Consider the following 17,891-nt stretch of genomic DNA (forward strand, 5'->3'; position numbering starts at 1 on the left):
CTGAATTACTCAATTACAAAAAATAAAATAAATCATTTCCGTGCTGAGGGCAATAACTTCTTAATTTATTAACAATATTCATGACAATTGGTTTATTCACCACTGGACAAATTTGAAACTGAACAACGTGCTTTTTGAATTTCGTAAACAAAATAATATATAAGTATTTTTCCTCGTAAGGATTTCGTTTAAATTATTCCATCAGAAAAGGACCATGTTTTTATTTGGTATACATTGTATATCATATTAAAAGTGAAAATAAAATTTGTATTGTAGTAAAAAATCAAATTGATATTGAATGAGATGAAATTAAATGAGATTTTGTCAGGTAATGCAGTTATTACGTACGTAATAACCTTAAACAATCAGAAAAAATTTTTATACCTAAGCTGTAGTTATACTTGTATAAAATGTATAGTTTTTAATGAATATTTTTATTTTAAAAGTAAATAAAAATATATTTTTTACTAGATTTGATTTAAAAATTTATCAAATCCATATATATATTTATTTTTTACATTGTTTTTTTGTTAGTTATTAAGATTTGTGAGATTTTTTCTTCATTATTATTTTGCTAATAAGCTTGTTTTTTAATTTTTCAATGCGCTATTATGATTTGCTTAGTTAAAATCATTTTTTTTATTTTGTGCGTGTCGTTTTTTTTTTTTTTTTCAAAGCATAAATTTTTATACAATATGGTAAAGATACTATAAGCATACAGTTAAATTTACTATACACAGTATAGTAAATCTGTATAAAATTTTTCTTTTGTTTTTACTTACTATACCGGTATAGTTTGTGGTGGTACCATACCAGTATAGTAACCTTAACTATACTTTCTAAGTAGTAGTATATAATTGAATAATTTTTTTATTTTCCAACTTTTCTCTATTCTTTTCGAAAGAGATATAATCATAAAAATAATAATAAAATATAAATTTTTTCATATAGTCAGACTTCAAAGAAATTCTGATCATTGAATTTTACTTTAGTATGGTTAAATTAATTTTATATATTAGTGTGTGCCCATGGATTTTTTTTTCCAACGGACAGAGAAAAAGAAATAAAAATAATACGAAAATTAAATTCAGTTAAAATTCCGTCATTATAGTCTCTGCAGGGATCTTATGACAAGAGAGAGAGAGAGAGAGAGTTAATTAGACATAGGAGACAACTCAACTTAGTTTACTGGATATAAGGTTAAAGAATTTTTTTAAGATGTATCTTTTTATCATCATCATCATCATCATCATCATTTTCTCTAGATTCAACATTTTTTTTTTCATTTATTTATTTATTCTTGAGAGAAAAAACAAAGCTAGGAACAAGAACGACAAAAAAAAAAAAAAAAGATGAATAAAAGAATTAAAAAAAAAAGTATATAGATAATTATGGACAATGAACCTGGCTGATTTTAATGGCAATTGGGAAGAGAGAAGCTTTAGTCGTTCAGTGTAGTAAAGAGATCGGGTGGTGCATTATCCGTTAGACATGGCCTCCACTGCTGATATATTGACTTGGACAAAAAAGGTACTCGTTCTTGTACTCACTTCAGTATTACGCTTGTGTTCTTATTTCTATTTTATAGTCTTTGCAAACTACCGCCACCAATGACGGTAGATCACTTTACCACCGGCAATGAAATTGCACAGAATCAAGAGACGTTTTCAACCCGTCCAGTCATCGTAATCATTGTGAATATCTTTGCAATATAAAGTGTTAACTTTCATCAGAAATTACATTTTTTATTTCTCACTTTTTTTTTCACTACATATGAACATATTAGATTAATAATTTTTTTATATCATTACATATGTGGATGTGTGACCTGATGATATACGTTAAAATTATTTATTAAAAAAAAAAAAATAATAATAATAATTCGACTCATCTATTCATGTAAAAAAATGTAGATAGTACAAAATTTTTATGACGACAATTATTTATTGTATTCATCAAGTAAATGTCCAATTGATTAATTTAAAAAATAAATAAATAAATAAACGAAATTATATATAAATAATGAAATAAAATTTGAAAACATATTTTTGATCAAAGGTGTTTTTCTATTTTGTGTATATATAAAGAAGAGTAATAAATTCTTTTCATGCAGACAGAGACTCGTTAAACATCAATCAGATGGTAAATAAAAGATGGGGGAAATCATGAATTCCACAATCGATGGATTAGTTGTTGATCGATCGTAAATCAGGAAGTTTTTTAGTCGTTTAAAAACGTCATGAGGTGGGTGATCAAGGCTCCAACAAGGCGGGAACGATCAAGGGATCTAGAATAAAGAGAATGATCCAGCAAATACATATATATAAATTTATTTACAATAATACCTGCAAATACCTTTATATATATTTGTGAGAAAAGATCTATATACGCGCGTATTTAAATAACACTTTATGTCTTTGGATCTCCTTTACAACTGATTTATATATGATTAAACTTGGTCAATGCATATACCAAGATGTAATATAATAATAAAAAATATATATATGCATGAATATATTCACTAATTAAGATCTATTGAAAGATTAAGTTAAGGTGCAGAGTGTTGTGTACTTTAATGTCAAGAGATATTATAATGATTCGTTAAATCCAGATTAAGAACACAATTATTATTATTATTTTTATTATAATATGAATATAAAGCTGGTCATCAATTTATAAATATTTGATTTAGACATTTAGAAGAAATAAAAAAATATATATAAATAGATAAATAATAAGCAAAAGATAGATATATATATTTGTATGAAAAAAAGATTAAGAAAATGAGAAAAAGATGAGGAATTGAGCTCAAGATAGATCACTTTATTATCAGCTAAATTGTTGTGATGTCTCATCAAAAAAAAAAAAACCACAAGAAAATAGAAAGATCATCTGTAATCATCATGGAAAAAGCTATATAGATTTCCGTACTTTGTGCGTTGAATTAAACTGACTTGTGAATATAATGACTGGTAACAGGTGCTTGAGAAGAACCACCATTACAAATTTTACTATATAGCTATATATTATTTATTTTTTTATTTGTTTAGAATTTTTTTTAACTTTTATTATTATTTTTTTCCTTTTTTATCATTAATAGCATAAATATATTTTATGAGATATATATATTTAATTCTAATTTTTTGTTAAATTTTTTAAGTCACTGTAGAATTGAGTATTAATATGCGAAAAATACTTTCAATTCAACATATACTGAAGGTGATGAGGTATCGCTTGAGGCTTCTAATATTTTCATTTCATTTGCAGTTACTATGAGACTGTGGTTCATAGGTCGTGAGACTTGGACGCTAGGGCGCGGCACTTGTTATTTTTGTTCATACGTCTGTCTATACTTCTTCTTCTTCTTCCTCTTCTTCTTTTTCTTCATCTATTCTTTATCATTATTTCTATTTTTTTCTATACTTGTTTAGTTAAACTTCCTCAAATTGAAGACGGCACACTTTCCACCCTTTGATAATAATCTAGGATTCTAAAAAACCCGTTACATAATACTTGACTCTCTCAAGAAAATTTCATCTTCACAGAGTCACTTTCAACCTCTTCATATCTTCCCTTGTCTACCAGTCAAAGTTATTGTATTTAATAATAAAAAAAAATTATAAAGAATCGTCTACCTATAGCTAACGTCATATTGCATCATCAACTATCTCTTTTGATTTCTTCTTCATCTGCTTCGTTTTTGTTATTTTATTTATTTATCATTTTTTTACTTTTTGTTCATCTACTATATGTATACCATAGTCCACAGTAGTAATCTGGTAGTCACAATTAGAAACTATGACTATACAAAATAACCCAGTAATTCGTTGTTATTAAATAAACATATGCATATATTTATCCATGTATACTTTTAGCTATAGATGATATATACTATGTGTAAATAATCAAACACAATAGTGCCAGATTCACCAATATCTTCTTCTCTCATTTATATTTTTCTCATAATAAATACATTTTCAATTTTAAAAAAATTCGTGACTCTGAAGCTATAGCGTCTGAGTTGGCGTCTCGAAATTAAAAGTACAGGGAACATAGGGGTTTTCTTGAGCCCGAGATTAACTATAATCACTTGTTATTAAAATAAAGCTATCCTCGTTATTTTTTTTTTTAATCAATTTTCGAGGATCTAAGCTAGTTTAGAAAAAAAAAATGGAAATTTTTTAAATGGTCAAAGGGGGGTAGGGGATGGGTTTTAATGGTTTTTAATTTTTTTGACTATGATGGGGTTGAGCTATCCTCGTAATTTTTTTTTCATTAAATTTTCTAAGATGTAAGCTAGTTTAGAAAAAAAAATGATAATTTTTGAAATGGTCAAAGAGGGGTAGGGGGTGAATTTTAAGGGTTTTTAATTTTTTTGACTATGATGGGGTTGAGCTATCCTCGTAATTTTTTTTTCATTAAATTTTCTAAGATGTAAGCTAGTTTAGAAAAAAAAATGATAATTTTTGAAATGGTCAAAAAGGGGTAGGGGGTGAATTTTAAGGATTTTTAATTTTTCTGACTATGATAGAGTTGAGCTATCCTCGTAATTTGTTTCTATTAAATTTTCTAGGATCTAAGCTAGTTTAGGAAAAAAAATGGGAATTTTTGAAATGGTCAAAAATTTAAAAACAATTAAAATCCACTCCCTAACCCCCTTCGACCATTTCAAAAATTTCCATTTTTTTTTCTAAACTAGCTTACATCCTAATTAAAAATAAATTAAATATTATTTAGCCAACAACCCCTGAATTTGTTCTTTTTAAATAGGATGTAACTTATTCCAGAGAGTTGTGTTTTTTATATCTATGACTTCTTTGGGGTATATTAATACTTAATTAATAGTTTGATAATTATTTTCTATGAAATTTAATATCATTTTTAATTATTTTTTCAAGTCGGGGCCTTGGGACCCGAATCATCCCTGGATCAGGAGATTCGAGACGCTAACTTAGACGCTAGCGTCATAAAAATTCAAAGAAAATTAAAAATAGAATAATTGAAATAATTTTCATTTTATCAAGACGACATTAAATTAATTTTTTTTACAATCACTATGAGTGACGAAATACGCACAAAACATCGTTAAAATTATAAAACTCAATCACATATTGATGTGAAAGTTTTAAATTTAAAAAAAAAAAAATAATAACTAATTAATTATTATAATAATAATGATTGACATGTATTACATCATACATCATAAGGTATATATATTAAATAAGTTGATTTTTTTTTCAATGCTTTTTTCAGCGCATAGGTCGATAGCACGTGCGATTTTCTTTGCAGACGTATCTTACTCACTACGAGGAGTCTAGCTCTCGTCACTTCAATATCTTTACTTAAACTTTTTTTTACCTCGAGTACATATAGCGTTATATATATATATTTATACACCATGAAAGACGGCAAATTGTTATTAACTCGCATTCGTGCGCGACGAAAGTATACGCGGCCCCATCCATACCCCCACGGTGACGAGTGCGCGCATCGATAAGTTTTAAAAGGTGCCGCTTTCTCGCGCCCTCTCCTCCCTTTTGCCATAGTGGATTAAGTACCGTGAAAGACGCGGAAAAAATACTCGATTTCCATCGGTGATTTTGATACTAATGGGTCTCAAGTAAGGGTCGAGGTTATATTCTGTAGCAATTATGATCCCGTCTTTCATTTTTTATTATTTATTAATTTTATATTTATTTTTTATTATTCCGCAACTTTTATTTTGTTATTTTCAAATATTCTTTCGGTAAAAAATTTCATGCAGATTTAAGATAAATATAATTTACTCACCCCATCAACTTGATGCTGTATGAATCCATCAGATTTCATCATCACTGAATCTGAAACAAATCAAATCGTCAATAAAATATATATCTGTGATGAATTTTATCAAATGAAATATTCATTAAATACAGGTTAAGAATGTTGATGACAGATGTCACCCCAAGGTGCAATAGGCACACTCATTGAGTATATACATCATTGTTTGAACTGCATCATATATAAATTCTTGATAAACGATAAAATATAAATTGCATGCATATAAAACAAAATTGTAATTGTTTATCTGCATCGAACATAAAAAAAAAAAATTAAATAAATCAAGTGAGAGATGAAATTGAATTAAGAAACGGAAGGAAAGAGTGTATTCGTATGAGGGGCGTTTGTTTTCACGTTTTTTTTTTTTCTTTCAATTTTGTTTGTTTGCTTGTTCTTTTTTTTAATTTTTTTTTTTTTGTTTCGATAATAAAACAAAGAACAAAAGAGACCGGATGCACTGAGACGATTGGTAATACCACCCAACGAAAAATTAATAAATCCCTGTTCTTAAACAAACTAACTCCACCCACGAATGATCGGATAAGACCCTTTCACTGCTATTGATTTATTAATTTAGAGCTGCCCATTCTAAGACTTTCGATGTACATCCTCTATCACTCTGACGTTACTTGATTTTATTATTTATTTACTTGTTTATTATTATGATTATTTTTCATTTGTTTTTACGAACGTTGGTTGGACCTCCCTCACTATGCCAAAGTTTAAGAGGATTCACGCATCGTCTTGCCCTTGCTATCCGATTTGATATCAAATATAATTATATAGCTTTCAATTTTGCGTCGGTTACGTTCATTACTGAATTATCGGCTGCGATTGCCAAACAGCGTGTAATTTTTTAAAATAAATTGTTAAATTTTTTTTTGATATTATTTTTTTATTTATCACGAAACACTGTGGAGCATTTTTTTGTTTTTAGCTGCTCTTGTTTTTTTACATCGTCGCCGAGAGCCAAGATTTATCATATTTGACTGCGTTGTTTATTATTTGTTTAATAAAAAATAAAAAAATAAAAATACTTTAAATATATTTATGCGTGTATATTGTATTATACATTTGCACATATTGTAATTTATGATTTAGCACTAATAAACTCATGTAACTCATTAGACATAGCAAGCCACAATTGCAATAAATGATGATAGAAAGTAAGTTTTTAAAATATATTTATACGTTAAAAGTACACTGAATAAAATAATATAAATAAAAACATTGTGAGTTGTTGCAAGAAGTTTGGATACAAGAGATTTGCTACGGTGATAACTACCGTTGAATATAACACATCTTCATATTATAAAGAATTAAAAGAGAAAGAGACAGTGATAAACAAAGTGTTTGATTAAATTAAAATTCAAAAAAAAAAAAAAAAAAAAAGAGAGGCGTATATATAAAACGTACGTCAGTAATTATTTTTCGGATAATAGGAGTTTCAAGCAGTGCAAACATGTATATACTTTCGATGAGCAAATTAAAAAAAGATGAAATAAATATAGTTAAATAAAAAAAAATTAAATTTAAAAAATAAATAAAATACGAAGACTTTCTATATACCTATTAGATCTTCCCACACTTGACTCTCTCAACAAAGTGCGTTGTTATGTTTATTTATTATTATTATTTTTAAAATAAAAAAAAAAAATTAAAACAAAGCATTGTTTAGACTCAGTCATAATTTGCAATTAGCCTTCTGATTAATTATCAATTTATTATTTAATTATATTGCTGAAAACTCGTGCGGATATTTTTTTATTTAAATCAGATGAACTATACAGTGAGGTTGTGTGCTTCATTATATATTTATAATTTTTTTTTTCTTTAAATATCAATTTTATAAACTATTAAAAATTAAAATTCTAATTGAGGGATGAAAAAGGCCATCAGATTTGTCTTTTTTTTTTCTTCTAAATTTATTTTTTAACCGAGAATGTATATGTGATAAAAAAAAACACACACAACGATGGGAGTGGTAGATTCTAGATTACGCATTGGATCAACAAATAATAACTTGCTTGTTTTAATTCATATAATTTTGTTGTACTTAATTGATAAAAGTAAATTAATTGTACATTAGATATTATACATATTACAACAAATTACATTAATAAATTATATTTATAATAATAATAATAAACAATATATTGGAATTTTCTTGTCGGATTTAATAATAGCATGTATATTTTGTTAAAAACATTCAATTCAAGTTTCATACTGATGTAAAGAGCCCTATCATGACACTGGTAATAACACTCTAATGCTAATTTATCGTGTTTAAGAGATGCATTTGAGTGCAAAAAAAATAAGAAAAAAAAAAAACCCGTCGTCTTTTTCATTTCATGTATAAGCATTATAAAAGCTTATGAGAAAATTTTATACACATATCAGAGTATCTTGACCTTGCTTAATACCATAAAATTCTAACGAAATAAAAAATAATAATTTTAATTTATCAAAAAATATATTTAGAAATAAATTAAAACCCATAAAATTAAATAACAAATATTCGATAACACTTGTCAGTATTGTCATGTGTAATTATTATTATTATAATTAGATTTTTTCGATTTGATTTGAGCAAACACAAGATGCTTTTTAAGAGTAAAATTTTTTGTCTCAAGTGTAACATTCAAGGCACGAGATGAGAATAAAAAAAAAAAAGTAAAGATATATAAATATATATATATAAAAAATATATAACAATAAAAAAAAAAAAAATTAAAAAGTGGTCGTAATGGAAGATGAGATGGTGAAGGTGGTCGTTTCAATGGGCGTCCTGACTGACGTATGCAAGTCATGAGTGTGACCGTATCGTGAGAAAGACAAACATTTGGTGGCAAAGAGGAAGGAGCATGACTCTTATGATCACTTGAATAAAAAAAATATTTAAAAAAAAAAACCACTTGTTGTGTATTTAAATCTAGAACTTTTTTCAATCCAAGATATTCAATTGTTTCAACAAAAAAAATTACTAATATACTATATTTTAAAATAATTTTATTTATTTGATTTAAAATGACACAGGAAAAAAATGAAAATCTATGATGATAAGATTACAAAATGATATAAAAAATCTAATAAATAAAAATTATTAAAAAAAAAATAAGAAAGGCTTTTTTCCGGGTTCATTATACTACATATTTTGTTAATATGAGTGTATTAAATATTACAAATCGTTCAAGCTCACGACACGCCCGGGGCGTGGCTGATGGTATCGATCGATACGCTCTCCAAGAATCGATACCGATTGCATGCGAGTGATTGGCAAGATTCATGCACCATACTAAATTCTATCCAACCTCTTAAATACTCATTTATACATATATATATGTATTTTTTCTACATAAACATATATAGATTTAAAAATAAAATTAAAAAATATATTTAATAAAATTTAAATTAACCTTCTATAATCTTTGTAACATAAAATGTAAAAAATTTCATGCAATGGACATTCCATGTCTCTGTATAAGATATATATAATAATAATTTTTATCACATTTTTGTGATGAATAATAATTTTACCTCACAAGCTATAAAGTAATTTCTAATTTTTTTTTTTCTGTAATTTTAATTCATAAACATGACACATGACTTTTCATTTCATCGAGTAAACAATATTAAATGTTAATGATTTTTATACATCACGTATAATTTTGTTTTTATTATTATTGTTTTTTTTTTTTTTTTTTTTTTTAACGACAATACTATATTTAACACATAAAATATTAATAATCCCAAGACTATGTGTACGTTTATTTATAAATATAATATACGTCTTGGTTTTATTTTTATCACGTAAGTTTATTTGTATTTTTTTATTTTTAATTATATTTTCATCACACAGTAATTTTTTTTATTTTTTTTTTTTACTCTCAATAATACAAGCCCATTAAACACATGATTACAAGAAAAATACGGAAATAAAAGTGAAGGTATAAGTAAGAATGTTTATAAAAAAAGAAACAATAAAAAATTGTTAAATAAAAAAATAAAAAATATATAAAGGCATCGTCAAATAAAAGTGGCTTGTACAAATGTCATTTAACAGTCTTGAAATGTCATTGATAGCATGTATAACGTGCAGGTTCTTACTTTGGTAGGTTGATTTTTATGACCACACACCTCGAGAACAAGCTTATTTTCATTTTCAAGGTTTATATATACCAAGTGATCTCACAGTCCTTGGTTTAGTGCAGATTCCATCGAATACAAAAGACAAGATATTTATCATTTTTATAAAAAAAAAAAAACATAATAATTTTACACAATTTATTATCACATTATACTATTATTATTACATTCATTTAATCAATCAGTTAACATTGAATTATTAATAATGCATAAATAAATATCTATAATAATATAACATGTTAACAAACATATGCACAAATAAGTAGATGACTTGTTTGAGAGCTTTTTGATATTTTTGAGGTCATGAGAGTAAAGCTGAGAATCATGAAAGTATAAGAAAGACGACTCCTTCGAACGTCGTCATAACTCCAAAGGTATTGTAAATCATGGTAGACGCCTCGTGCACCCATAGAAATACTTATATTCGACCATAACGTTTGTTACCCACCACGAAGGCGACGCGCGGCTATATTTTAATAGTAACAATAAATTACTAATGCAAGAGGCCCGCCCGTGTGTGTCAGAATATATATATATACATATTTTATTTTTTGTTTATTTATATTTATTTTTTTGCAAAACTCACATTGAGAGCGTGTGCATATATGTATATATAATACACAACGTCTGCTAATAACAAAAACATATCTTTGGTTATATGTGATTATGTGAATATTTACAAACACAAAAACTATATAACTTTTATATTATTATATGTACTATATATTAGCTTTGAATATCATTTGTGATGACTATTATATTGCCATTTGTCCAGCAGCAGATAATAAAAGTACTATATCATTTTAAAGCGCTTCCTTAAAAATACGATCAAATTAATCTAAAAATATATATTTAAATTGTCAATGAAAAAGATTGCTGATAGCTCTTGTACATATACTTGAACACCCACATATTTATTCAATTTTGCAAGGTGGTCTCGTACAGAATACAATAAGTACCACACAATTGTCAGGTTTTTTTTTTTTTTATTTGTGTAAATGCTGCAGACACTTTTATACCCTTGGTAAAATCGACGACAAGCCAAGTAGCGTGTGGGCGAATTCTTTTCTCTTTTATCATTTTTTTTTTTTATTTTTTTATATTATTTTATATATGATAATGTAAAAAATAAAATAATTATGTCAATTAAAAATTTTGCAAAATAACAAAAAATTAATTTTACAAATTGGATATTCTTTTATTTTTTTTAAAACGCATCAAAAAGATATATTTATAACCGTTGAAATATATTTTTAAAATTTTATTTTAATATTTATGGTAACTAGGTCTTTTGGCCAGTAAGGCAACAATAACAAAATATTTTCATGAATCACTTGATGTTGATTATATCGCCAGTGTAGAGAGAACACGTCAGGTGAACAAATTTCTGAAGATGCAATAAAAAACCAAAGAGCAAAGATAACAAAGCAGAAGCTCCATATAGTTATATACCGTGTGGAAATATACCACATAGTCGACTTCAATTTCTGTCTTGCTTATATATATTTTACTTTTTTTTTATTTTTATTAAGTTCGCCCCCCTGTTTCATGATATACGAGCACTAAAAAGTGTCGGTCGGGTACAACCTCTTGGATTATTATGCCGCTTACCATCAAGCCCAGTGTATAACCATCATCTTTTCTTCCCTCAAATAAAAAAAAAAAAAAAATTAAATAAATAATAAAAAGTAAAAAAAATAAATAACCATTTGGATTAGTTTAAAAGTTGTTTCAATGTTACCATTTCATGGTAGTATAACAATTCAACACGATTCTCACACAGCCTACTAAAATCATGTGCAGTAATATATTTTAATAGTTTTATATTTTATATAATATATTATATTGTATGATGATAAATTTTTATATTTATATATTTTGTAATTTTTTTAAATTACTGTTGAATAGAATATAATAATATAACCAACACTTGAATAATATATAATACAATTTAACATCGATATAATAAAATATAATGAAGTCAGTGATGAATGGGAACCGGATCGTATATGATTTTGTGGAAAACACAACAGGGTTTCCAATTGGGACATTCAATAAATGATCAGAGATAGATACCGAAAAACTCGATCGACGTAATAAATATATCCGTTGACGATTAACGAAGAATGATTGAAAAAAAAAGAATGCTCTTCTTATTGATGTGCGAGTATATTATGTATTATTTTTTTTTGTTTTTCATTTAATTCTCTCATGGGGAATCTGACTGCTGCACTGTTTTACTCAAGCAAAGGGCGCCAGTTTAGCGATCGGATCACTTCTTGCTCGTCTAAGACGACGACGACAACTCTAAGGAGGTCCCTAACTCATTCTTCCTCTCTTTACCTAATATATTTCAAGCATGTGAATGAATCAAATAACATTGCAAATTATTTTTATTTGTGTGTGTGTGTGTGTTGCATAATTTCAACTTGTCTCTCTGTGTGGTCCTTGTGTCAAAATGTGTCAAAACTTGAATTTGGTGTGGTTATTTACAAGTTAAAAAAAGTTGTCTTTTTCTTCTTTCTCTTTTACTCGAAACTACTATGTATATATACGCAAACAAATTAAAAATCAAATTTTCTCTTCAAGCACCCTGGGGCTTATGTGACTGCAAGTTTATAAAACTAATGCATACGCAATAATCTTCTTCTGGTTCTTTCATTATTTTTTTGTCTCACAAATTTTCTGCATTTAAGATTTTTACACACACACGAACGTAATATTGTTGTCATTTATTCAAGGTCGTGTAACATTGGAAGAAAAATATTTACAATCAATATAATAAACGTGCTGTGAATTAATTTTACAATAATTATTAGAAATAAAAAATTCATATAAATTCGAATTTTGTATTTTGATCTTGGTCTAAATTTATATATAATTTTTGTATTCTTAATTAGAAATTTTGATAATAAAAATATTTTAATTTATACTTGTCAATAGATTTAGAAAAATATATAATTATATTAATTTTTTTTCCTAATATTTCTTTCACAAGATATTTATTTATTTTTTTATTTAAAATTTCTCTACCATCTATAAGTTCAGCATGTTGATTATATCAAGATGCGCCATCTGTCCAATGAGTTTGCACGCTCTACAGGTAATTTCATATAATTTCATCGTACACACTGTGCACACTTAAATAATTATCCAAGCAAACAACGAGATATTCTCGATAATCGAATGGCATAGTCATTTTATATGACGCGTTAATATATTTTGAGACAAAAGTTTTCACATAAATGCTCATTGAATCTTTGTCATGTATATACTTTACTCACATGTTGAAAATGTTGTTTATTTAATTTTAAATTATTAGTTAAAATAAATTATCATAAATAAACAAACAACAAATTAATATAAAACGTCATACGATTAAAATAGTTGGAGCGCGTATTTAAGATTGTGTTTATGATTTTATATAAATTCACATAACTTTTGCATACATGAAAATAAATAATTTTTCATATACGTCTTTATATTAATAACATAATAATATTAAATATTTAAAATTTTACTATGATACATGTATTAATAAAAATTCATTAATTTATAATATTTTTAACGCCAGCAAATATTTCAATATAAAATTCAACAAAAAAAAATGATAAACATTCGTGCGTCAAAAAAATAACTGATAATTTTTTTTAAATTATAAATAGCTACTTTAATGTATACCAATAATTATTTGACTTTTGAATTGATTTAAAAATTGTGTAACCAGGATCAAGAGAGACCAAAAGAGTGTGCGCAGATGTGATACGATCCTCTTAAATTTTTATATTTCTTTCTCGTCTTGCTTGAATGAATTTAAAAAAAAAAAACATCAAATTTATCGTTTATCAAATCATTCGGTAATAATATATAAAAGATGCCATCTTGCAGACTCAAACTATTACAACAATGAAAACACAATTGATTCTCAACAATCAATTCGTTATGCCAGACTTTTTTTTTATTATTATTATATATTTTTTCTTGTATATATTATTTATATTAATGTATCAAAATAAAATAATAAAAATTATATATTTCAAAAAAATATATTGTTAGTTTGTTTAATAATAATAATATAAGGCGACAAGAATTTGTTATTACTTTACTGTAATATCTCGACCACTTGGTTTGTCTAGAATATTTAAAACCACGATATTTTGCATTATTCGTTTATTAAGCGCTTGTCACAATGATTTATAACTTTTGTAGACTTGCATTACGACCTCTGGACATCGTTAGTCAACTCGACTTTATTCAGCTATTTTATGTACAATATAAATATATATACCTGCATACACAAATACAATCATCATCGTTCTATATTTTTTATTTTAAAAAATTTATCATAAACATACTTTTGATATATATGAATATCCAAAAATGGTTAAGCTCAAAGTAATCAAGTTATCAGATTAACAAATATTTATAAATGACATTTAAAAATTAATTAAAAAAAAAAAAATACAGCAAATTAATAAAACATAAAAAAATATTAGCTATTAGATTATTTTCAAGTACGCGCGTATATGACTTGTCATTTATTATTTTTATATTTTATATGATTATCAACAATATTTAATATATAAATTAAATATAAAAATAAATATGGATAATCAGCATTAGGATGTATATTTATATAAATTTCACCTTCAATCAGAAATAGTTATAAATATGTTAAAAGAGAAAAGTATAAACCAGTCCCGTTTCACGATGAGATATTCTCAAGGATATGCAGACGATACGCATTTCGCACATGATTTTATATATGTATATATATTGAAATAACATTGTCGATTATACGATGAAGATATATGTACAAATGGAAAAATATTGAGATGTTATATAGAAGGTGTAATAAGTTTTTCTCAGATAATATATATGTGGGAGTTAATTATAATTACTGTATATGAGAGCCGACCTTGTGCTCGAGTTCTTGCAGCATGATGATGATGATCATCATCATCATTATCATCATCATTATGGCAGTGATGATAGACCCCTCAATTTATCACAATCTAGTCGATTGATTATATTTTAACATCAACTAAGAATGCATTTGTTCTCAACCGAGACGATGAAAAATTAATAATAATATATATAAAAAAAAAATCGATAAAAATTAGAAAAGTCTATTCAATTAAATTAATTTTTAAAAAATAAATTACCAATATGTTGAATAATAAAATAATATCTTTTCTTTAACTGTAATTTTTTTTTTTTTTTTTTTTTACAGTTTGATTATTAATATATATTAAAATTGTTATATTTTTTTGAGAAATTAATTTTTTTATTTTTCTTTAATATTGTATATGATTAGGTTTTTTAAATTTTATTATTTTTGATTGACGGTGTGATCTAGAAGTGAGAGGTGTCCTTGAAGTAACATGACGTTTACCGAGCAACTAGCTGTACCACCAACATCTAATCAAAAATCATCATTCTGACCACATACGCACGTTTCCAATTAAAATTTTCCAAGTGTTAAATCATGTACAAAAATTCTACTTGTATAATTAGTACAAAAAAAAAAAACCAAAAACAAACATTCTTATTTATACGAATGATAATTTAAAAAATAATAAATAAACATATTCAAGTAGGATCATACCGCAAATCCTTGAATATATAACTAATGAAAGAAAATAAATTAAAAAAAAAAAAAAAAAATTGTTGCCAATAAAATATATGTTTAGTGAATAAAAACTAATTCAAAAATGTTTTCAAAGATCTTATTAAAAACTGGATTTGATAATTTGTATATAATATGGCATTTAAAAAATTTATATACAAATATAAATGTAAAATTAAATTTTAAAAAGGCAAAAGTCAAAATGTACATATAGAGAGTGTATATATGATCTGGCTTGGAAAAAAAAAGAAGAATAATAAAAAATAAATAAATATAAATTGAAAATAAAAATGTAAAAAAAAAAAAAAAAATACTTGAAGGCGAGTCGCGAGATGTTGGTGAGGTCAGAGGTGAATTTTCTCCTCTGCCAGCCGATTAAAAGAGAATTTAATCATCGCGGCAATGATGGTAAAAAAATAAATAAATAAAAATTATATAAAAATATTGTATATATCGAAGGTTTACACACAACAAGATGGGTCATATAGAAATATATATATATAAACGAGGTATAGAGGAAGAGTGCAACTCGTATATGACCACCCACAGTGTATGGCGGGGTTTTGCATTGCAAAAGTAGCCTTTATTTCTTTCGAGAAAATATTATCATAACACCTGTCGTCTCAGTATAAGCCATACTAGTACTGCATATATTTATCTGTAGTCTTTGAAATACACTCTAGCTGTATATTATTTTTGCCAAGCTTATCAAAACAATAATGAAAAAATTTTATTATTCAACTTGACAAAAACAATATCAATTATCATTTTATATTTATTTAAAATAAAAAAAAAATAAACAGAAAAACATAAAGAAAATATTTTAAAAAACAGTCTGAACAATTTATCAAAGTGTCAAATTGTTTTTAGCTATATATATAAATTTGGATCCATTTATGTCTAGCTGAATTCACTAAAATAAAATAAAATTTTCATTTTATTTTTCGCTTTTTTATATTTCATTCTTTTCATTTTTTTTTTTTTCAGTGATCGACACTGGTATGTGCGTAAAGAGATCAATTGAAATTGCTTTTTTTTTTTCAAATGAATTTTCTAAAAATTTTATCTAGAATCAGTAAAAGTTGATGGCCATGGGGGTGGAGTGAATAAAACCACTTGGTCTTGTCAAGCATTTTCGTCTTTCAACATTGACAAAAAAAAAAAAAAAAAAAAAGAACGGTCAAGGGGATTTCTATTGTTGTAAATTTTCAGTAAAAATGAATGTTTTGGTTTTTTATGAATGCTCCCTGACACTGTCGAGTGGTCCGTTTCAATTTTTTGATCGTCACGCTTAACTTGATCTTTCCAATAACGATAATATAAAAAAAATATATATGTATTAAAAGAAATATATATAATAATATGAAAAAAAAAGAATAAAATATATGTGTAGCAATCTCGTTTTTTTTTTTTCATTTGAAAAAGTCAATGATGCATTTGCCGAGCAAGTTGATAAATTATTGCCTCTTTTGAGATAAACTCAATTCAAAATTTTTCTTTCAAATATGTTCTGCGGTGTGAGACGCCTCTCTTTGGTTTTTCTTACACATATATTGTTGTTTGGTATTAAAATTTTGTCTCCTTCATATATATTCATTGACTTTATATAAAAAGAAAAAAAAAGAAGATAAAAACACGCGTGAATCTTTTCAATTTCTCGTTAGTAAAAAAAAAAAATAAATAAAAATAAATGTTAGGTAATATTTTTCTCAAGGTTCTATTCATGTTGTAAAAATCATTTTTTTTTTTTTTATTTTCTTTTTTTATTGATAAATAAGAAATATTATTTTATATATTTTATGAGTTACAGTCTCTTGACTACCGAACTTGATCCTAAACATATATATATTTTTTAACAACAAGTTTGTCTGTGAGTTATATACAAACTTACGGATTTATCATGACTCAGCTTGTATGATTAATTGCAAAGATCTGTCTTGCAATGACCCGTCAATCTGGTGAGTTCAATGAGCGCAATCAGTAATACGAATATACCGCATATACAATTATATTTTGCAAATTTAACTTGGTTACAAGTCACTCATATAGATTTGTCTTATTTTAAAAAATTAAATTATTTATTTATTTATATTCACATGAATATAATATATTAATACTGTTGTTATTATTATTCATAATAAAAATTAAATCACAACGATTCGTCACTGTTTGTTAAATGAATTTAAAATGTTATATAAAATTTTTTTTAATATGTTAAGATATCGACATCAATGTTGAAATAACTATACCATCAATCTAGAATACATATGTGAGAGAATTTATTATTTTTATTTTA

At 25.8% G+C, this 17,891-nt stretch overlaps 1 protein-coding gene across 1 annotated transcript in view; it reads right to left on the bottom strand.

Moving 5' to 3' along the window:
- The window catches only part of LOC122847439 (casein kinase I-like), a 155,166-nt gene that overhangs the window by 63,070 nt on the left and 74,205 nt on the right, over positions 1 to 17,891 (bottom strand). The window contains exon 9 of the transcript XR_006373366.1: positions 5,791 to 5,840. The gene's annotated coding sequence lies outside the window, so the exon portion shown is untranslated. The remainder of the gene's footprint in view (positions 1 to 5,790; positions 5,841 to 17,891) is intronic.

The sequence above is a fragment of the Aphidius gifuensis genome, linkage group LG1 (assembly GCF_014905175.1).
Source record: "Aphidius gifuensis isolate YNYX2018 linkage group LG1, ASM1490517v1, whole genome shotgun sequence".
Taxonomy (NCBI): domain Eukaryota; kingdom Metazoa; phylum Arthropoda; class Insecta; order Hymenoptera; family Braconidae; genus Aphidius; species Aphidius gifuensis.